Here is a 22,777-nt window from a genome sequence, read left to right on the forward strand (position 1 = left end):
TGGCTACATAATATGAGCATTAGAAGTGTTCCGTTTGTAGTCTTATTTTGTTCTCACCTGGCTTGTGTTCCAAGAACCAGTTCTCTTCACTGGAGTGAAGTGTGAGGATCAGTATTTCAATGAACCAAATAGCCTCTTTAAAAGACTCATAAAGCTACCACTGTAAAAAGGCACTTAATGGTCCCCACCACCATGCAATTTGCTTAGGTGTGTGGAATAAAATTTACTGTTTCTAGAGAATACCATAAGTATTTAGATATTAGACTAAAGTATATGAAATTTATTTTTTATAGGTTAAAAATGGGTCAAACATTAGCAGTTTTGCATGGTTGAATCCAATACTTGGAAATGTTTTCATTCCCTTCCACCAAAGCAACTTTTTTCCTTAGAAGTGGAGGTGATGCTTGCCAATATAAAGGATATTAATGTTCTGATTTGCCAACATATTTGAAGAATGACGTATTTCCTTTAAGAAGTTCTAATAAGAAGCTGAATTTTTATAAGAGCTATTCAGAGGTGCTACAGTAGTTCATGAAATATCTTTAGTATTTAAAGCAAAATAACCTTTTTTTTTCCCCACAAATTAAGAACTTCAATAAAGTCTGGTAAGTAAATTATTCTCTTTGCTCCATTCTGGTATTTATCATTTAAGAAATCATGTAAGATTTCTTTGGTGGATATAAGAAAATAATTAATTTGGAGAGGGAAATTGAAATATAACTACATCTGTGTATCTATCTATTGATCTATCTATAGATTGCAAGAAATATCCCAATTTTAGAGCTGTTAAACTAGCCCAGTGTACTGGGGTTAGGAGTGAACATTTATAGTGAAGGGATCTTATTCTGTTTGCACTAGAGAATATTAGGGGTTTTCAGGCAGAATCCAAACTACTGTTTTAAAGATGTATGTGATGGTTCAAAGACATAAATACATTTGGAATAAAATTTAATAGGTAAAATTGCATCCTTCATTGGTGCTTTGCTGTTGTTAACTGTTGTCCAGTTGTCCTCTGATTCATGGTGACCCCATCCATGTACAAAGGAATGAAATGCTGCCCAGTCCCTTGCTATCCTCATGATCGGATGCACCTTGGGCTCTTGTCATCCATGGGGTTTTCATTGGCCTGATTTTGGAAGTAGATCACCAGGCCTTTCTTCCTAGTCCATCCTAGTCTGGAAGCTCTGTCTCCAGCAAGCCACCACAGACTGACGGGTGACGGTTGCCCGTAAGGTGCAACAGCCGGGAAATGAGCCTGAGGCTCCCGCATGTAAGGCAACAATTCTACCACTGAACCACCACTGCCCCGTCAGTCAGTGCTTAGGTACTTAGGGGTATTTTCACTCTTCTGCCTAAGAAATTGTGACCTAGAAATGGAACACATTCCTCTTGCGAGAAAACATATGAATTCAAGAGTAACAGGAGCTGGTAGTAACCAGGCCTTGAAAGAGTAAGGGTGAGGGATGAATACAGGAACCTATCACTTTCAGAAAAAATGCAGTAAGAAACAAAAAGGAGCACCCTGAAAAGATGCTGATTAAGACTGATGAAGGCATAGAAAACACTTTCTAACCTGTGTTCACCATCCATAAATGCTAGAATAAAGCTCTGAGGAAAATAATCCAACCAAGCAGTTGAAGCAAAGATAGACATTGTTGAAAAGCTTCTTGGTTCCCAAGGTACCACAAGGGAAAGAAAGCTGAGGTTTACCTTGAAGCAAGGTCAAATGAGATGAAGAAGTGATTGGTTCTAATACTAGAGATGGTTCCGGATGGTATCTACTATACATAATTTTGTTTCCTCAAAAATTGTGCAATTAGCAATTGGTTTTTATTTGGTTTACTTTAATAAAAAACAAAAATTGTCCTTTTCAGATTAAAAACCTGAACAACCACACATGATTGACATGAGATATGGATATATTTTGAATCTCAACAACCCTATATGATGAAAAAATTCAGAAAAAAGTGTTTTTCTCTATTGCCACAATCCAAATGTTGTTGGACACTATTCAGGAGTTGAGAAACAGGCCAACGCTTGTTTGGATCAATGTTTTTTGAAATCCTTTTGAATAAGTGCCCTGAAACTTGACCTGTTCAGTTGTACCCTTTTCTGATCTGTGTCCACCCTTCATTTTCCAATCTCTATCTCACCCTTTCCCCCATTATCCCTGTGATACTTCTATTTTGTGGCCATTCATTATCCTATGATCCTCACAGTGCTTAAGTTAACACTCAACACAAGAAATCCTATCTTGATGTTACACAGGAAAATCTTTGTGAACATTTTGTGACGTTTCAAATACATGGAAGCACATCACTGCTATGAAATGATCATTTGGATTTATTTTGAATAACTCCTCAAAAGTGTTTTCCAAAATCTATTTCTAATGCAAGAAAAAATTGTACATTTGAAAGGTTCTACAAGCTGATATCCTTCTCTCATAGAATAGGCTATGCCAACTGGGGGACAAAAAATCTCTGCAGCTGTTTCAGGTATTGTCACTAATGGTTGATTATGTATATCACCATAAACTATGTTTATAAATTATGTTTATTGTGTTATAATTAGTAGTGCTAACAGTGCATAATATCAATAAGGTCATTAAATATGTAAATAATAAATAATGGCAATATTAATGCTACCAAGCAGTAATGCTTGATAGGATCACATACACTCAGTCAGCCCAGGACCATATTTCTCTCATTTCATCAGGAAGGCATGGAACAGTGCCAGTCACCAGCTTAATGAACATAAAACCAAGTGTGAAAGTTGCAGCCTTGCTGAGCAGAAAGGAAAATAAAGGCTGCAGGTTGTTTCTTAATAAATGAAGAAATGCTGCATGTAGAGTGTAGCCCATGTTACAAAGCAGTGGCTCTTTGGAAAAGTGGATATGAGGGGGGAAAAGAGATGTCTAGTCAATTTTCCATTTAAAATGGCCTCTGTTAGAAGTTCCTGATACGGTTGCCTCCATAATCCCAATAAAAACCTACAGAGATATAGGAAAATGACATATGAAAATTTAAAAGTAGAGCAAAAACCAGGCGATCCAGACAATGCATAGCCAGAATCTTGGAAAAGTTTCTACTGACTCCCTGCTGGTGGAACTGAACTAAAGAACACAGTGATCGCAGATGCTGGGGATTCCAGATGGATATATCAACCAGGTGACCAGGCTGAGATAGGGAGCCACACTTAGTTGGTCAAGAACGGGCATAAGGCAGGCCTGAATAGATCCTTCTTTGTTTCATTTTATATGTGTGTGTGTGTGTATATATATATATATTTTTCTTTAAATGTGCCAGGAAAAGAGAAAAGGAATATCGTGCACAGGAGGAGAAAGAGAAAAATGCAAAAATAAATTTACAGTAGAAAATAAAATTTAAGTAGTGTATGTGTATGAAAAAAGAGTGGAATGTCAAAGCTGAAGAAGGAACACAGCAGGATAGGGTGAAATGGGAAATAAGTAAGAGATGGGATGATTGCAAAGAAACCAAAGTACAATACTGGGATGAATATATTGTAGGCAGTAAATATCTACACTAACCAGAAAACTGAATTATTACACTAACCAGAAAACTGAATTATTAGTATGGAGAATAAGTTTGAGAAGCATTCAAGAGGGGAAAACTGATGAAAAGGAAAAAAATTAAATAGGGAGAAGTCTCAGATGTGACAGAATGCCTTGTATAAAAAGACAGCTTTCTGAAGAAAAAATGAGAAAGATAGCTATAGAAGGCACAGCAGACCAACATTCCTGGACTGAAACAAGGCCTGATGTGTAAGTCAGAGAGTATACTCATCATCACTGAGTCCTAGAAAGGCACACATCGTATCCAGTCCCCTTCATAATCTCCACTCTTAAATATGAGTGATAGACAAAGATTAGCAGAAATTTTAAGAGAACATCAAAAACGAAAGACCCAAACCAAAACAAAATAGTAAAATCATCTTGGAATAAAAAAAGATTGAGATTGGAGAAAATTTAAAAAAAGAGAAATCACTAATATCCTCTGTGAGATAAAAGAAGATATTCGATTCATGAAACAAGACCAGAATGCAATAAAAATGGAACACTCGGAAGTTAGGAAAGGCCTATTGAAAGTTAAAAATATGATGGAAACTAAGAATTTAGAAAATGGATTGAAATGTAAAATTGAGGAAATCTTCAAAAGAGCAGAGCAAAAAAGACAAAAAAAAAAAAAAAAAAAAACGGAAAGGAAAGATAGGAGATCTAGAGGACAAGACTGGGGGCTCCAACGTCAGAAGGAGGCTTCTTTGTAGAAGGAAATTTCAGTAAAAAAAAGTAAAAGACTTGGAAGGGAGCTAGTCAAGAAATAATTCAAGATAAATTCTCTGAGTTAAAGGTGATGAGTTTCCAGATTGAGTGGGAGGGCCACCAACTGTCTAGCACAGTGGGTGAAAATAACTTCATACCAAGACAAAAACAAAAGCCAAACCTGTTGCCCTTGAGTAGAACTGCCCCGTAGGGTTTCCAAGAAGAGCCCGGTGGATTTGAACTGCTGACCTTTTGCTTAGCAGCCATGGCACTTCCACTACACCACCAGGGTTTCCATATCAAGACAAAGCACCGTGAAATTAAGAAAACTGGGGACAAAGAAAATGTCTTGCACAATTCCAGAGAAAAATGTGCTTCATACAAGGAGCCAAGAATGAGAGGGACATTGGGCTTATCAATAGCAACTTAGGAGATTTAAAATAATGGACAAATAAACACCTTCGAATTTTCCAGGGAAAGCTATTTCCAATCTAGACTTCTATACCCACTGAACTACTAGCCAAGCGTGAGATAAGAAAAAATGAAATTTAAACCTTGCAACATCTCACAAAGAAATGCAATGAACTCAAGAAAAACTAGGACATTTCAATAAAGTAATAACAATGTAAAAAATGCAAACGTATTTAAAAAATTCTCTATGACAAAAAGTTTTATCAATGATGTCTTCTAAGCCATCAAGAAATTAATAAATCAATGCTATGAGTCGGAGTCGACTTGATGGCAGTGGGTTTTGGTTGGGTTTTATATACATTTTTATAGCTTAAATAAATAGGGCATATACTCACTTTATTTTGTAAATCTGACATTTATATGAAAACCAGGTGAAGATATTACAAAAAATAAGAGAAAGAAGTAAACTATCCTCTACTTATAACCTTACAAATTCTAAGTTTTTTAAGTTCAGCAATTAAAAAACAAACCCAGTGCCATCGAGTTGATTCCGACTCATAGCGACCCTACAGGACAGAGTAGAACTGTCCCATAGAGTTTCCAAGGAGCGCCTGGCGGATTTGAACTGCTGACGCTTTGGTTAGCAGCCGTAGCACTTAAGCACTACGCCACCAGGGTTTCCAAATTATTTCTTTTAATAATAACCCAAGTAGGGTTTACTCAAATAATACAATAAACCTTAATTATAGGACATTTTTAATGTAATAAATCAGATAAGTAAGCATAATAAAAATTCCATGTTGGTTGTTGATGTTAGGTGCCATCAAGTTGGTTATGACTCCAGCAACCCTGTGTACAACAGAACTAAACACTGCCAGGTCCTGCGTCATCCTCACAATCGTTGTTATGCTTGAGACCATCGTTATGGCCACTGTGTTGATCCATCTCGTTGAGGGTCTTTCTCTTTTTTGCTGACCTCCTAATTTACCAAGTATGATGTCCTTCTCCAGGGACTAATCCATCCCGATAATGTATCCAAAGTATGTGAGATGTAGTCTCGCCATCCTTCCTTCTAAGGAGCATCCTGGTTGTATTTCTTGTATCTCATAGGGTCATACTAATAGTGTAGTTAGAATGATCACTTATTAAGCTCCTGTCATGTGCCAGAAGCTGTGCTAACCCTTTGCAAGCCCAACTGGATTCTGTGGGGAAGTGAAAGCTAGATTTTCTTTTGTGATGGTTTCACAGCACTTTACAGGAAGGTGGGGCCAGCAGCAGCTGCGGCTACCTTTATACCTAGACTTCCTGAAACTACAATATGGAGTAGGTTGCTTTGGGAAAAATCATTTGATTTTGCCTGGGTCAGCAACCTATATTCAAGGAAATACCCTTTTATTTTTAGCTTAGTATTTATACTTCCCAAAAAGAAAATTCAAATGCATCAATTCCTACCATTTTGTATAGAAAATTCCAGTTGGGTGGAGTTTGTGGTCAGCAGCCTGCAGGTGGTGGGCTCCCTGCTGCCTGCCTTTGTGGGTTTGGTTGGACTCAGTCTCTGTTCAAGAGGTAGCAAAGCAAACCATCCAAACAATTTTATGTACAACAATATATAGAAGAGTTTTGTATGTGATGAAAATGGCTTCTCACATTAGCGCAAAAGGAAGAATTCTTTATAACCAAGAATGTAGTGAATGTATGTGCGTGTGTGTAGTGCAACATGGAATCACAGTATATTACCTATTGTGGTAAGCTGTTTGTAAACTGGTGCTGTGTGTTGAATTGTGTCCCCTCAGAAGATATGTTGATATTCACAGATACCTTGGTACCTGTAAATATGATCTTATTTGGAAATAAGGTCTTTATTGATGTAATTAGTTAAAATAAGGTCATACTGGATTAGACTGAGTTGTAAATCCAAGTACTAAAACCAAAAATCCATTGCTGTCGAGTAGATTCCAACTCCTAGTGACCCTATAGGACAGAGTAGAATTGCCCCATAGAGTTTCCAAGGCTGTAATCTTTATGGGACCAGACTGCCACATCTTTCTCCCACAGAGAGGCTAGTGAGTTTGAACCACTGCCCTTCAATCAGCAGCCAAGCACTTAACCACCGAGCCACCAGGGCTCCTAATCCAAGAATTAAAAACAAACTAAAACAAAAAAATCAAACCCTTTGCCAACGAGTTGATTCTGACTCACAGTGACCCCATAGAATAGAGTAGATCTGCCCCATAGAGTTTCCAAGGAGTGCTTGGTGGATTCAAGCTGCCAACCTTTTGGCTAGCAGCTGAACTCTTAGCCACTGTACCACCAGGGGCCCCAGGCAAGGACTAGTGTCTTTAAAAAAAAAAAGAAAAGAAAACAAACAAACAAACCCATTACTGTCACGTTGATTCTGACTCATAGTGACCCCATAGTATTTCCAAGGCTGTAAATCTCTACAGAATGCCACACCTTTCTCCCATGGAGCTGCTGGTGGTTTTGAAACATCAACCTTTAAGTCAGCTGTTGACTGCTTTCACCACTGTGTCACCTGTACCCTGCCAAACTGTTGCTGTCGAGTTGATTGTGACTCACAGCGACCCGATAGGACAGAGTAGAACTGTACCATAGAGTTTGCAAGGAGTGCCTGGTGGATTCAAACTGCTGATCTTTTGGTTAGCAGCTGTAGCTCTTAACCGGTATGCCACCAGGGTTTCCAGGGCTTTTGAAAAGGAGAGAGAAATCTGGACACAGAGGAACAAACACACAGGGAAAACGCCATGTAAAATGGAGACAGAGTTAGGAGTGATGTATCTATCAGTCAAGGAAAGGCAAGGATTGCAGGTAATGCTGGAAGCTAGGAAGAGGCAAGGGAGGTAGAACATGGCCCCACCAACACTCTGAATTTGGACTCCTAGCCTCCAGAACTGTAAGAGAATAAATTTCTGTTGTTTGAAGTCACCCAGTCTGTGGTGCTTTGTTACATCAGCCCTACGGAAGTCATACACTTCTGGCTGTATTGTCTATTCTTTTAGTCTTGATGTTCTGTTTTCCTTTTCAAGTCACCATGTTGGTGTTTTCTTTTCATTCCTGTGTTTGCTTGTTTAACCTTTTCAAATGTTGAAGCAGAAAGGAGCAGGTGTACTCAGACAACATCATCCTCACTGTACAGGTGCCTTATCCACTGGGCTGATGCAAATGCTAAACTTCTGAGAAAACTCCTTATTTATTTCTCACTCATCAGTCAGAAAGCATTTTGATTCTTCAATATTCCACAGACTGGGCTAATTGCTAAGGACACAAAGAGAACAAGTTATGGAGTCTGCCCTCTAAGATGTTGGTTACCTTGTTTTCCGACCACAACATATTTAAAACAGGAAATGCTAAAGGCAGAGAGAATGTGGGCCAGTACCCTGACCTTAGGAGCCCTTTTGGCAAAGTGATTAAGTGTTCAACTGCTAACCAAAAGGTCAGTGGTTCAAACCCACCAGCTGATCCAAGGGAGAAAGGTGTGATAATCTGCTTCTGTAAAGATTACAGCCTTGGAAACCCTGTGCGGCAGTTCTACTCTGTCCTATAGGGTCGCTAAGAGTCGGAATCAACACAATGGCAGTGGGTTACCCTGACCTTAGTAAGAAAGGATAGGGAAAATTCCCTTAAAAAGCAAAGAGTAAAAAATACTAGCTGCCTCGTATCATCTGATGCAGGGGCAAAGAGGTGAATATGCCCCACAGTCTAGGTGATCACTGTGTTTATAGACAGGATAGCATAAGAGCCAAGAAAACCTCATGGACAATTCTACTCTGACACACTGGTTGCCATAAGTTGGAATCAACGCTACGCACCCAAAGGCAACACAGTTAATGATGGACTTAGGCTCTGCACTCTGTAGGCAGGCATGCATGGGATATATTCAAAATTATTCTCAAATTTCATATATTTGGAAATTTCACAGAGCCATAGGGTTAGGAAAGAAGACATTTATGCTTGAGCTCTTTTCCTCCTGTCTGTATGTTTAATGTCTTGAAGAAGTGGCTTCTGAATTATTTTTGTCTTGAAAAATCAACTCTTAAAGTTTCAGACATTTTCGACTTTTCTTAAAACTTTCCGGCAGCTGGTTTAAGGCGCCATTGCAGTTGGGTCTTCTAGGTTTCCCAGAGATGCACTTCTCATTCACAAGCGTGGAGGATGTGTGTGCACAGCAGGGCTGATACTTTTATGTTCTGAAAATGCAGATCATCGTTGGCAGAACAGAGATGTTACTATCCTATGTTGTACCCGTGTAATGCTTCACCAGAGATGTTTCAGATATTTATTTATGAGATTGTACTAGGAACAGAGCCCTGGTGGTGCAGTGGCTGCTAACCAAAAGGTCGGCAGTTCAAATCCACCAGCCACTCCTTGGAAACCCTAGGGGGCAGTTCTACTCTGCCCTATAGGGTCACTAGGAGTCGGAATCAACTTGATGGCAATGGGTTTTGCTATAATAGAAACTTATCTATTGGAAATAAGGTGAATAAAAATTGACAGGATCGCAACATCATGGAGGAAGCGTGTGCTTGAAACTTTAAGACTGGGGATATGAGCAACGTCACTCAAAATGAGAACACATGAAGACTTGTCTTCACGGGTAGAAGTTACCTAGAGAAGTCCTTCCCTTACCTGGCCAAGCTGATGAGGATCCTGCAGGACCCTGATTGCATCCTGCATGATACACACAACTCCTTAGTCTGTATGCTCACAAGGCATTACCTTCTTCTACAGGGAAGCAAGCACTAGCAGCATCTACGTTGTGTGAACTGCCGGGAAGGTCAAAGTTGGCATAAACACGGCTCTCTGACTGATGCTCAGATGCCTACAGTCCTGGCTGAATCTGTAGCCAACCCTCTGTGATGGAGATATCTCACACTCCTCTCGGGTTTGCCAGCTTGCAATGTCATCCCAGATGGCAAATACAAAAATAGCATGAAAAATTCTTCCTGAAAGACACTCTTTGAAAGTGTTCTCTTAGCCCAATAACAGATAACCAAGCTACTCCAACATGCCCGTTCTTAGGAACACAAGTGGTCCACCCTCCTCTCCCTTAAAAAAAAAAAAAACCAAGGTATTAAAATGCTTCATTACAGCAAATTGCTGGTAGTTATTAATTTCATTATTGGTTGCTTGCAAAAGTACGTTCTCCCACCCCTTAGGAAATACCCTGAGAATCTGCAGCTATTATGGTAGGAGGGTCTCCAGAGCAATGAAAACACAAAGGTCTCAGTTGTTAACACGAAAGTGGAGCTGCTTAAATTTGATTACCTTGTTTAATGAAGTGTCGCCTTTATTTACAGGATGACATGATGAATCACATTACTGTTTTCATAAATCAGTTTATAAAAGTGGACAAATGGTTCAATCAAGTGGTGCATTTACAATTTGGAGACGAAGAGATTTGAACTCACTCCAATATTTCCCACTTTTTTTTTTTTTATACTTGCTATTTGGAGGACTAATCCTGAAGATTTGCTTCTTAAAAATCTCTCATTTTCTTATTTTGCTGAGGATCTGAGGTCAGCCCTGGCCTCGCTTTGCCTCGTGTGGTGACCGGGAATCTCCTTGGCTACACTCTCCTCAGCATTAGTGTCTACAAACACAGCAACATGGTTACACATGCAAGTCCACCCCTGGCTCCCAAGGCTTCCGTGGGAAAAGCAGGGAGTCGCAGAAACATCTGAAAATACCAGAATCCTCAGGGGGCAGCGGCCTAATCCTGCCTGAGCACTTTTTATTCTGCCTGTTGAAAAACAGCGGGTGACCCTCAGATCACAGGGCAGATGCCCACATCTCCTGTGGATGACTTCAAATCTGCATTCCCCATGGGCTTCCTCAGGGGAGAAGCAACATCTCTGATGTGTGGAAAGAACCAATTTGAAGTTCAGCGGTGGGGATTGAGTCTAGGTGACGTGCTCTCTTGCCATCTGCGTGATCTTGGACCGATCACTTACCTTCTCTGGCTCCTCTGCCAAGCCCACTGGCAGCCAGCACTTCCTATGAGGCAGCTCTGTGCAGTGGAAGGAGCCGGAGATGGGCACCTTGGCTTGGATTCTGGGACAGCACAGTCCAACTGTGTGATGTTGAGCAAAACCCCAGGCCTGGGATCCTCAGCTTCTTCAGGAGTGAAAGGAAATGGAGGAAGAGCAATGAATAACATCTGTCCAATCTAACAAGGCTGGAAGAATTAAAATGATAAAAGGTGTACAACACAGAGAGAGAACCTTAATGCAAACTATGGACTTTAGTTAAAATGGAGTCTCTGGGCGGTGCAAACAGTTAAGCATTCGGCTGCTAACCAAAAGGTTAGAGGCTCGAGAAGGTTGAGTCTACCCAGATGAACCTTGGAAGAAAGGACTGGCAATATACTTCCAAAAAATCAGCCACTGAAAACCCTATGCAGCATGGACGGTCCTACTCTGACGCACATGGGGTAGCCATGAGTCAAAATCTTCTCAACAGCGACTGGTTTGGGTTTAGTTAACTGCAATATATCACTATCAGTTCGTCAGTTGCACCACCCTAATGCAAGCTGCTAATAGCCAGAGAAACTGTGTGCGGGAGGGAAGGGGTATATGAGAAGTCTCTGTAGTTTCTGCATAGTTTTTCAGTAAACCCCAAATGGCTCTACAAATACTGTGTATTAAAAGAAATGATAAAATACATGATAGCACCACAGAGTGGATATTATTATGATTCACACATTTGCAAAGTAGGGTCTCTTCTTTAGGATTCATGAAAGAAACGTTGCAAGCAGATGCAGAAGGGAAAAATGGTAAAAAGGCATTCATTGTTGTCACTGTCACAACCAACAGTGGACAGGAAATGCATACTGCCTTTCGAAGCTTGTTGTCCCCCCGTAGGCCGGCCGGGGCTGTTTACTTAGATGACAGCTTTGGGAGGCAGGACATGAGTTCATCATATTCCAGTTCTATTACTTACTCATAGTGAGACCCAGAGCAAGCAACCAGTTTCCTCATCCATAAATGGGATAATGACATCTAACTTTCCATGGTCATTGTAAAGGCTAAAGGAGATAAGGTGGAGGGCCTGATATACCCATCAATCAATAAATGACACTTTTTTCCCTGTCTCCCTCTTTCTCTTTCCACCATTGGAATCTGTAAAAAGACCAAATCAGTTGCTGTTGAGTTGGCTCTGACCCCTGGCAACCCTACACATATCAGAGGAAAGCCAGGCTTCATAGGGTTGTCAAAGGATGATTTTTTAGAAGTAGATCACCAGGCCTTTCTTTCGAGGTACCAGTGGTTAGACTCTGACTGGACTTAAACTGTCAGTCTTTTGATTAGCTGCCAAGCACTTAACAATTTGAGCCACTCAGGGACTCTCTATGCAGGATCTCTTTTCAAATTTTTTGCAAATCATCTCTCTTTTGCCAGCATACCAGCTGGACACATCATACACATGTATGCACACACACACATACACACCTACATTTTTATGTATCATACTCACTGCACAGAAACTCTGGTGGCGTAGTGGTTAAGTGCTATGGCTGTTAACCAAGAGGTCAGCAGTTCGAATCTGCCAGGTGCTCTTTGGAAACTCTATGGGGCAGTTTTACTCTGTCCTATAGGGTCGTTATGAGTTGGAATCGACTTGATGGCAGTGGGTTTGCTTTTTTTTTTTTTTACTTACAGTACACTGAAAATTATCCTTTGTAAATCCTAATTTGCTATACTCTGAGCAAATTTTAGGTGTGGCCCATGGAAAAAAAGGGATACTTAAATTTAAGTCTCAGGAAGACAGTCACTGAGTGTTCATTTTCAGGCAAGGAAGGCCCCCTCCAGGTAGATGCACATATGCTTATATATTTTGATTCTGTCTTTCTAGATTTGCTCACCTGGCACCCAGGTAACCTAAACCATGCATCCTTGGGGCACAATGGAAAACTAAGGAGATATTACGCCATTTTCAGTAGGAAAACCCCCACCCAGTGCCGTCAAGTCATTGTCAGTAAGAAGTTGGTTAGGAATTTGGTGAAGTGAACCTACAGAAAGAATCAGGGTTAACAGATTTTCTCAAGGCTGAAAACCTGAATATTTTGGAATCTTGATAACAAAAACAGCAAGAGGAGCACAATTTCACTTTCAGCCTCTTAGGGACTCCAGAGAACACTGGGTAGGACCTGGAGTGGGGTCAAGTCCACCTGGGCAGTATTTTCCCCAAGAGCGGCAGCCACTGCCTGCTCCCACCACCCCAGCTCTGACAACCTTCAGTTCCAATAAAGCATTTACATCCCAAGCCCCACGAGATACCTTTATGCCCATGATGAATAACAAGAAGCCTTGTTTAGGTCATGGAATCTCCATAGACACATCCAAACTGCCTGAGGGACTAAATCGCTAGGCTAAGGGCTGTGGGGACCATGATCTGGGGGCACACCTAGCTCAATTGGCATAACATAGTTTATAAAGAAAACGTTCTGCATTCTTCTTTGTTGAGTAGCATCTTGGGTCTTAAAAGCCTATGAGTGGCCATTTAGGATACTCCACTCATCTCACCCCTTCAGGAGCAAGGAAGAATGAAGAAAACTGAAGATACAAGGCAAAGATTAGTCCAAAGGACTAATGGACCACATTTACCATGGCCTCCATCAGACTGAGTCAAGTACAACCAGATGGTGCCCTGCTACCACCACTGACTGCCCTGACAGGAATCACAATAGAGGGCCCTGGACAGAGCTGGAGAAAAATGTAGAACAAAACTCTAACTCAAAAAGAAAGAGCAGACTTGGTGGCCTGACAGAGACTGGAGAAACCCTGAGAGTATGGCCTCCAGACACTTTCAGCTCAGTAATGAAGTCACTCCTGAGGTTCACACTTCAGCCAAAGATTGAGCAGACCCATAAAACGAAAAGAGACTAAAGGAGAACACGAGCCCTGGGGCAAGGACTAGAAGGCAGGAGGGGACAGGAAAGCTGCTAATAGGGAACCCAACATGGGGAAGGGAGAGTGTTGACATGTTGTGGGGTTGTTAACCAGTGTCATAAAACAATATGTGTGCTAACTTTAATGAGAAAATTGTTTGTTCCGTAAACCTTCATCTAAAGTACAATAAAAAAAAAAGAAGGCTTGCATGTGTTTCTTGATCTCTTTAGTAATTTGTAAGTAACTACATGCTCAGCTCTCTACTGCCCAATCAAAAACGTGGGAAAATGTTCCCCAGTCTTGCATCTGGCAGCAGAGAGTTTAATTTAAAAATCAATAGTCGTTGTGTCGGCCCTGACTCATGGCAACCTTGTATGTATCAAAGCAGATCTGGACTCCATAAGGTTTTCAGCGGCTGATTTTTAGGAAGTAGATTGCCAAGCCTTTCTTCCAAGACACCTCTGAGTGGACTTGAACTTCCAGCCTTTGCATTATCAGCCAAGCATGTTAACCATTTGCACCACCCAGGGACTCCAAGTGTACTTTAGACCCAAGGAGGGGATCTAGAAGGAACTCGAGTTCTCCGAGGAGTCTCTGTACAGCAGCTTCACCTCCCTACACACACATTTGCTCATTGGGGTGGCCCTGCAGGGACCCTATCACAGGCTCTGGGCTCCGGGGAGCTGATGCGTGTGGCCCCAGGACATCCTGTATTAGGGAAGTGAGAGGGGCCATTGGAGCATTGCTGTGTGTGCAGAGTGTGGGGTGGGTGAGGACTCACGTCTGAACCCACCCTACCTGCCACCTCTGCACAGAGCTGTGCTTGAGTGACAGCTGTATCTGGATGCCACTTCGCCGCCAATATGTTATGAGACCTTGGTAGCGATTGCTCATCTCCAGGGAGCATGTACTCCGTTCTTCACTATCAGACATGAAAGAAATAATTCCAGGTGCTAGAGAAAGAGCTCTGAGGAAAAAAAAAAAAAAACATTTCAGCTTTCATGGCACCAGTTTGCCCCAAAGCAATAGCTTTGATATATTTTTTTGAAGTTTCTTTCTTTATGTTTACAATTAATCTGTGATTATCTACAATCTTTTGGCCTATAGGGTTCTAGTAGAAAGGTACTGGACTCTTTATTTACTTGAATATCACGTATAATAACATTTACATGGTGCTTTACCATTTACAAAGAACATTCACACACTCAACCTCATATTCGTCTGGATAACCCTCACAAGAAATGTGTAGGGTAAGACTTATGAGATTATCTGTTTTTTCTCAAATGATAGTAAGTTTCAGCAAGAGGCACAAAATTATTCCTCAACATAGAATTATTCCCTGAAATTTTCCTCACAACCTTTTGGTGAAATTTTAATGCCAGCCAGTCTATCAGCTGAGGTCCTCGGAGAGATAGTGGCATCATTGGAAATGTAAGTGGGGGACAAAAATGGCTGATGCTATTTCCTATTTTTTAAGGAAGTGCTGTCCACAGGAAAATGAAGCAAAGACAGTGTTAGGAAGCAAAACTCCCCAGACGCTTGCTCTGCTTTCCTCCTCAAATCCTTCTTTTGTTGTTGGAATCTGCTTTGCATTTAAAAATCCACAAATTGTTATTGTTGTTGTCAGGTGCCATCAAGTCAGTTCCGACTCATAAGGACCCTATGTATGACAGAAGGAAACACTGCCCAGTCCTGTGCCGTCTTCACAAGCTATGCTAAATTTTTGCTATGTTTGAGACCATTGTTGCAGCCACTGTGTCAATTCATGTCATCAAGGGTCTTTCTGTTTTTCGCTGACCCTCACCCTTACCAAGCATGATGTCCTCCAGGGACTGGTCCCTCCTAATTAACATGTTCAAAGTACATGAGATGAAGTCTCGCCGTCCTAGCTTCAAAGGAGCACTCTGGCAGTACTTCTTCCAAAACAGACTTGTCCTTCTGGCAATCCATGGCATAGTCAATATTCTTCACCAACACCGTGATACAAAGGCGTCAATTCTTTGGTCTTCCTTATTCACTGTCCAGCTTTCACATGCATATGAGGCGATTGAAAATACCATGGCTTGGGTCAGCCACACCTTAGTCCTCAAAGTGACATTTTGCTTTTCAACACTTTGAAGAGGTCTTTCGCAGCAGATTTGCCCAATGCAACATGTCATTTGATTTCTTGACTGCTGCTTCCATGGGCATTGATTGTGGTTCCAAGTACAGTGAAATCCTTGACGACTTCAATCTTTTCTCCATTTATCATGATGTTGCTTATTGGCCCTGATATGCAGATGACACAAACTTGCTTGCTCAAAGCAAAGATGACTTGAAGCATTTACTGATGAAGATCAAAGACAAAAAATAGCAAATTTAAATACAGAAAAAAGCATCATTGTTTTTTTTCAGTTCCCCTTGCTTTAAAGCTTGGAACATAAGCATTACACAGTTAAAAAGTTTTCTATGCCAATTTATATATAAATATCATTATATTTTACCCTGGAATCCTAGCCTAGGTCATTATGGACTCAGGATTTGCTTAGGGGGAGAGGTTAGACTCTTAAGAACACCAACTCCCACTCCTGGGTAGGGAGAGGGTTGCTGATGTTTTCCCGGGAAAGACAGTCTGGCTCTCAATCCTAACTGTTGAATAATCACAAGGGAAGCAACAACAACTCCACTTGGGCCCTCTGCCTGGTGTGACCACTTGAGCTACACGAGGGGAGGGAGGGAGGGAGTGTGCCTACTTGAGCTACACAAGGGGAGGGAAGGAGCGAGTGTGCCTGTGTGCGCAGGTACGGTCTGTGGACCTTGCTGGGCCTGCGAAGTGCACTGCTAGGAGACCATCGAGGCAGGAAGTGATTCGGCATTGTGGAAGGGAGATAGTTTCCTGGGCTCCAGGGAGGCTGTCACTCAGCCTCTGAGTAGGGAGAAGAGGGAAGCAAAGCATGTACAATTGGGGAAATGGAGTGCGGTCCCAAATTCAACGATCACTAACTTCCTATCAATCTCTGATTGTTTTCAGCTCTCTAAGGCGCACATGGCCATTTTAACATACTCAGATTCTTTAGTTATTATTGATGAATGGGGAGAAAGTTTTTGATGAAGGTGGAAAAGTTTACCTCCCTCCCTCCCTCACTTCCTCTCTCCTCACCTGCCTACCTGCTCTTCATTGACTGCATGCACATCACGTGGTTTGTGCTCTGGGTGAGAAAAGCAGGTATACACACATGGAGAGTGCCTGGTGCCCTTGCAGGCCCATAACGCTCGCTCATTTTATTTCAGGCCCTGGAGATATTCAATTTCCTCCTCAGCTTCAAGCTCTCGTAGGACACTGCATATTCCTAATTTCATAGCTGACCCAGCCCACCCACTGCCAGCCTGGCCTCTTAGCAGGGCAGGAGAGGTGAAAGGGGAAGAGGGGATGTGTGAGGAGGAGCCAGGTGAGCCAGGACATGGTGCCCTGTGAGCCTGGCCATCACGTTGGACAAGTGTGACTCCGCTCATCCAGAGAGCATTCCCAGGAAATCTTACACCTCCCTGCCCAGCTCCCACAGAGCTCCTGGGCTGGCAGCACCCTCAGGGTTGAACACCAGCCAGGTTGGCTTGGGGGGGACTACATCAGGAGCAAGCACTTCATGTGTCCTCCAGCGGTTCCACCTTTGACCCCACCTCAGCTTAGTTGTGACCCTGTCTGTGTGATCCAGACTAGAGCAGCCTCTGGCTCTGTTCCCTTCCTCCCTCTGCCTGCCTGCTCTTCCTGCTGGCTGCTCTTCCACCCTCTCTCACTCCCTGGGCTTTCCTGGAACTCTCACTGTGATCCTTCTCTCTGGTTTCAGCCAACTTGCTAATAACCTCAGTATTGGGGGAAATCATGATTTAGAAAATTAAAAATAATAATAATTTTAAAAGTCCATTTTAATTGGAAAGCATTGTCTAGTGGGAGTCAGTGCAGATGCTGATGAAGAGCAGGTAAGCCCACCCAAATACCCACTGCATGCCCCTGAGCCAGTGAGTTCTCTGTGACTCTCTGGGCAATAGGGCTGATGGATTGTTCCAATCTTAATGCCTGCAGGGCAGGTAGGGCACTGCCTGGCGTGGGGGTGAGGTGTGCTCTGTAGGTGTTTGTCTGTGTTATTTTGGATGTTGACCATCCCAACTACCTAGTGCTGCTGTAACACAAATACCACAAGTTGGTGCCTTTAAAGAATATACATTTATTGTCTCACAGCTCTGAAGGCTAGAAGTCCAAATCAGGGTCTAGACTATGTTGAATCCTTCCTTGGTTCCTTTGTTCTTGGTTCCTTGGCTCTTGGTGATCCTTGGTTCTTTGGTTTTTGGTGATCCTGCATGGCATCTGTCTTCCCTGGTGTGTACCCGCCTCTGTGTCTAATCTGCTGTTTTTATAGAGTGAAATCTGTGACAGCTGGAAATCGATGGGACTGCCTTCTTTGTCGGGGTCTCACAAGTTTTCACCTTTGAAGGGGTGTAGTCTTTCCACTTTTCTATTGCTCTCCATTAGTGAAAAACATCTGTGTTTTCCTTCCCTGACAGGTTTCTGCCTCACACAGGTTCTGGCCTTCACAGGCTTCATTAATATAACTCAAAGGCAAATAGGTTTAGGACACAGAATACAGTGGTATGGCCTCATGAGCACAACATTAGATTGCATTATGGAACGTGATTACATCACATTACATTAAATCACATCCACAGATTTAGAGGTTAGTAACCCAGCACATATTTTGGGGAATACAATTGAATCCATAACTCTGACCCTCTGCTTGCCTTGTCCTTAGGATCATTGGGACCACATGGACACCACCTGGGTAGAGAAGAAAACAGCAGCTCAGCACACCAGGCTCACGGTGGATATGGACCTCTGCCTAGGTAATTCAGAATGAGAGTCTACATTCTATGCATTGAGTATATTACATATATTAATTCAAAAGCATCATTATATCTAAGGAAACTCATTATATACTGGAAAAACTTTCCTAATTTCTTAATGAGAAACCTTCCATATTTTTAGATTTCTGTGACTTTACATCATTTTCCCCTCAGGTTGATTAATATGCCAAAAATCCAGTTTTGCACACCCTGTTGTTTTTACTTAATTAAAAGGAAAAGAAACCATGAGGTGAAAGTGATCCTTTTTCTTTTTTCTTTGCTTCCTCCTCCTGGAAACACTCTCTCGCCAAAATCCACTGGGGAAATTTCCATTCCAGGAATTTTTTATGAAGTTGCAAGAGACAAATTAGGTGATTTGAATAACTTAACATTGTATTGCTGCTTTGAAGATCACAATTCAGAGCATAAGTAATAGATGCTGTTTCCCTGCTGGGGGTTGCAAAACTTCATTAGTTGAGATTTTGTAAGACGTTCGCAGATCCTTAATCAAGAGGCCATTCTAGAAGAACAGAATGGATGGAAAGGAGCATGTAGCTGATAATGTCGTTGTTGTGATTAGGTGCCTTCCAGTCGGTTCTGACTCATAGCAACCATATGTCCTACAGAACAAAACACTGCCCAGCCCTGTGTCATTCTCACAATTGTTACTATGTTTGATGCCATTGTTGCAGCCACTGTGTCAATCCATGCCTTTGAGGGGCCTCCTCTTTTTTGCTGACCCTCTACTTTACCAAGCATGATGTCTTTCTCCATGGACTGATCCCTCCTGATAATATGTCCAAAATATGTGAGACAAAATCTTGCTTCTAAGGAGCTGATAATAGACGTGTGTATGTAAAGTATACGTTCAGTTGGTTTGTGGTGCTACACTGGAGTCCATCATTTATGAGTGAAAACAGAGCATCACAGTATAAAAGCATATAGCCTGGCTAGTGTTGTTTACACAATTGGACTTATTGCTTAAGAGTGCTTCAGTTAGACACTGAACAAAAAACTAATTGCCATCGAGTCAATCCCAACTCATAGTGACCCTATAGGACACAGTAGAACTGCCCCACAGGATTTCCATGGCTGTAAATCTTTACGGAAGCAGACTGCCACATCTTTCTCCCACACAAAGATTTGAACCTCTGGCTTTTTGGTAAGCAGCTGAGCTCTTAATCACCACACCACCAGGGCTCCTCCAGTTAGACACAAATAGAACATATTGAATGGATTTTCAACGTAAAAAATACTGAACATTTCTTCATCTTTGCAACTTTGGCCACCCCAGCCATGCTGGCAATGGTGTGCTTTCCTCTTGCTGAGAATTGGAAGACATCCATTAAGCACGTTGGGTAATGTTCTGTCCCTCCACTCGTGACCCCCCTCCTTGAACACATTCTCCACACTAACCCTGTCTAGGAGACTGGGCCTTACCTTTTTCAGAAGGGAGGTTATTTCAGGAGAACACAGGAGCCATGTCTTCTCCCTACATTGGGAGAAATCCTGACAGGAATCATCCTGACAGGAATCACCCTGACTTCCTAGGCAGCCTGCCCAGGTGCCCTCCATGGCCAAGACCCAAGATGGACCAGTGCCTCAGACCTACAGGCACCTGGTGCTGCCCCCTTGCCCCTTCCTACCCAGCAGGAGCAGGGAAGTGGCTGTGCACAGTTGAGCATCATGCCTTCTGTCCTCACCCCCAGGTTCTAGGAGGAGACAGATTCAACGTGGGAGCCCCACCTGACATCGAACACAACCATGGAGACCCCCAGAAGAAACTTCCTGCTCCCTATAAATCCCTCTCAAAACCTCCACCTTGACAGAAACATACGCTCCTGAAAATGTAGTTGGAGGAACAGCAGGACAATATGTTCTAAGTGCAGATAGGGGCTCTTGAAGTGCCCATCAGGCAGGGAGTCCCTGGGGGGCCATGACAACATTCCAACCTTATGATGTACACTGGGTTATTTATAATGTGCTCATATGTAAGGCTCAAATGACTAGCATGTCCTAAGATGTTTCCATTTAAATTTGCAGAGAACCTAAATGCAAATCCACCCTACTGGTTACTACATGCCAGGTGTATATTTGTGGATTATAAAATGCTTCAGAAGTCACTGTAATGTGTGTTCCTTTTCCTGACCTAGGGCTGTCAGCGTTCAGTCTCTCCATCGTGGAGAATGTATCTCATCTTCCCCTCTCTCCTGGCAGTTGGAGGGGCGCCATCCCAGAAAGCCTTTATCTGAAAGGAGATGGGCTGGTAGCACCCTGGTCTCCCGGGGTGCACACAACTGAGCAGTTTAGGCAAGAGAAAAGCCATGGCAAAGCCGAGAAACTGTCCCGGACAAACCTGGGAACAACTGTTGGAGACTTTATTTTCCTTTCCTGTAGCTCCAGGCCCCTGAGCTCTTCTTGTTTGGTCCTCCCCACCCCCCTTATCTTTCCCTCATAGGAGGGAGGTCTCTTTCTGTTTCTCTCTCATTGCGCTCTTCGTACAAGCCTCCATGTCTAGTTTTATGTTTCTCTCGTCCACTAACCAAGCAGTGATATTTGTAAAGATGGGCTGATTTACAGCAAGAAATAAAAACAATCCGAGGATAATAACCTCCAGATTGGGGAGATGAAGGAATTATTCAGGCAAGAAGCGGGGCAGGGTTTTGTTGGGTCCTCCACTGGCTGCGCGCCATTTTCCAGTGGCAGTCTCTGTCAATGTTGGTAGCTCTTGTGCTTTCTGCGCGTTTTCTCCGTCCCTCTCTCCCCTTTTTCCTTTTCAAAACAAAAATAGAAAGAAAACAACCCACAAAACAGAGCTTCAGTGTATATGTTTGTTCATGTTTTAGATGGGGGGAAAAAAAACCCAGGGCATTGTGTGAGGGAGGCCAGCTCTGCGGCGGATTGACAAGGTTTATTATTCTGAGCAGCACTCAATCAAATGTGGTCCCTATGAACAGACAGTGATGTTGGCGGAGCGTCCTGGGGGCTTTTTCCTGCGTGTGAGTGGTATCCATCTGTCAGCTGTCAGTGCCAGTGAGAGATATACAGAGCTATCACTTCTCGTCAAGCCGCGTTTGTGAGGCCTCGGCAGCTGCTACACAACACAGCTCACTGTCCTCGCCGAGGCCCAGGAGGCCTATGCTGGCCAGGCTGGAGGGAGGAGAGAGAAGTCAGGGTGGCCTTGGGGCCAGCGTCAATCCGCCAAGACATAAGTACAAGACATATTTGTCTCCTCAAAAAAAAAAAAAAACAAAAACTGAGCAGCATTAAAAAAAAAAATGGAAGAACTATCTATATAGGATCAAATTGACAACAGCAACTCGAAAGATTAGATAGGAACCTTAGCGGGTAGTAACTTCTTGTTAATGAGGGAGGAACAACTCCAGAAAGGAGGGTGGCAATGGTTACACAGCTCGAAGAATGTAATCAGTGTCATTGAATTGTACATGTAGAAACTCTTGAATTGGTGTATGCTCTGCTGTGTGTTCTCAACAACAAAAAAATTAAATTAAAAAAGAGTTCTTAGAAGGTGTTGTAAATCTACATAGTCTCCAGAAAACTCAGGGTTCCAGGACCTGTGAAAGTCAAGACAGCAAGTGAAATTTATATCCCGCTGGATGAACCCATTCCAGGTAGAGAATGTGATAGGTTTTTCTTAAATCAGCAGAATTTTAAGAGGGCATACTTTTTTTTATGTTCTCCCCTATATAAATGACATTACTACAAAGGTAATGCATATGCATAGAAGTTTGTATAATGGAATATATATTTAATGTGGGTTTGCAATGCAAAAATGAACATCAGGAGCCATGGGCTTGCCCACACCGTAATAATGCAGATGTTAGAAACGTGGGCTAATTTTTATATGGAAACACTCTATTAATCATCACTCTAGTATTCCATTGGACATTTTGGTAGTTTTATTTATAGGGTGACTTTCACTTAACTGAATTATTTTAAACTAACCATGGTTCTGGTTTTGCGGTTATTCCTCTACAGGGATTTCTTTGCAAAATACCTGCCTCAGTCAAACTACTTTTACCAACCTCTAATGTACACAATAGTACACAAATAGAAAATAAGAATTTAAATATGCTCTTCAGTCAGCTTCCTGTTTTAAAGGATTGCAAAATTTGATCATGTTTTTAGTTTCCTGTGGCTTTGACACAGTTCCACTTAAAAAAGGAATCGATCATTTTTGGCTTCCTAGATTCTTTAAAATAAATAAATAAAGGGCTAAGGAGTTTCTTGGAAGAATGAAGAGTTAATTGATCTAAGAATCGGTGAGATAATGAAAAGAAGAAGG

This window comes from Elephas maximus, chromosome 11, assembly GCF_024166365.1.
Source record: "Elephas maximus indicus isolate mEleMax1 chromosome 11, mEleMax1 primary haplotype, whole genome shotgun sequence".
Lineage (NCBI taxonomy): Eukaryota > Metazoa > Chordata > Mammalia > Proboscidea > Elephantidae > Elephas > Elephas maximus.